This window comes from Tiliqua scincoides, chromosome 3 (assembly GCF_035046505.1).
Source record: "Tiliqua scincoides isolate rTilSci1 chromosome 3, rTilSci1.hap2, whole genome shotgun sequence".
Taxonomy (NCBI): Eukaryota; Metazoa; Chordata; class Lepidosauria; order Squamata; family Scincidae; genus Tiliqua; species Tiliqua scincoides.
In genome coordinates, this window is record NC_089823.1 from 221,159,020 (window position 1) to 221,160,142 (window position 1,123).

General features: G+C 47.3%; 1 pseudogene; it reads left to right on the top strand.

Annotated features, from left to right (window-relative positions):
- The first annotated feature begins 225 nt into the window (after nucleotides 1-225).
- On the top strand, nucleotides 226-342 carry LOC136646356 (5S ribosomal RNA; annotated as a pseudogene).
- Nucleotides 343-1,123: the final 781 nt, after the last annotated feature.

Here is a 1,123-nt window from a genome sequence, read left to right on the forward strand (position 1 = left end):
CTAGGAAAGGGATCAAGAATAAAACTGCTAATGTCGTGCCCCCACGCACCCAAGGACGTGGTCAGGGGCATCCCTTGCCAAGTTCCAGCCTCCTTAAGGCATGGGGTTAGATTGGGCAAGTGATTGGTGCATGAGCAGAAGGCATGACCAGAGACATGCAACTTGAATGTGACTTTTGTTTCTTGACATTGAGACTGGAGGAGCCCCTGGTCTAATCCACCCACCCATTATGACTGTTACCCTGCACATGCCCGATCTCGTCTGATCTTGGAAGCTAAGCAGGGTCAGGCCTGGTTAGTACTTGGATGGGAGGCCGCCTGGGAATACCGGGTGCTGTAGGCTTATACCATAGTCTTTAGAGACTGAAGGTTGCCAACCATCATGATAGTCTGGAATTAGCTGGTGACTATTAGGGTTGCCAGAGAGGCTCTGAGAGAGTTGGATTGGGGGCAGGAGGGGGAAACAGAATTGATCGCAATAGTTGGCGCATGGACAGGCCCAAATGTTTCAGTGGCTTTGTTCAGAAAAAAAGTGCAACTCGTGGGGGACGTGATAGAAGCTTATGCCAGTGTGCTCGGTGTAGTGAAAAGTAGCTGGAGAGAAGAACATTTTTTCTTCTTCAATACCAGGCCTCAATGAAATGGACTGGCAAGCAGGCTAAAGATGGCATTTCTATTCACAGCACATAATCAATTTATGGAACACGCTGTCACAGAGTGTGGTGATGGTCACTAAGCTAGATGACTGTAAAGGGATTAGACAAATTCATGGAGGATAAAAGTCTATCAATGGCTTTTAGCCATGCTGGCTTATGCTCCTTCCAGGGCATGATTTGGACCTTGTTTTTAAGCCCACACTGGCCCCACACATTCATTGGCATGCATACTCACAATGCACATATGCCCTGGCCCTTCCCTTTGCTTTCCTTTTTTCCTCAAAAGCCACCCTAATTGTGTGTTCGCCCTAATCTGAACTGCTGCTAAAGGCTTAGTGAACATCCTGGACCCTTCCTTCCCCCAAAGTCTCCCTAATCATGTGATGGGCGGTTCCAATGATTCTAGAGTAGGGTAGATGCTGAACTAAATAGATCTTTATTCTGGTTTATGATTGCTTTCATTCCAGA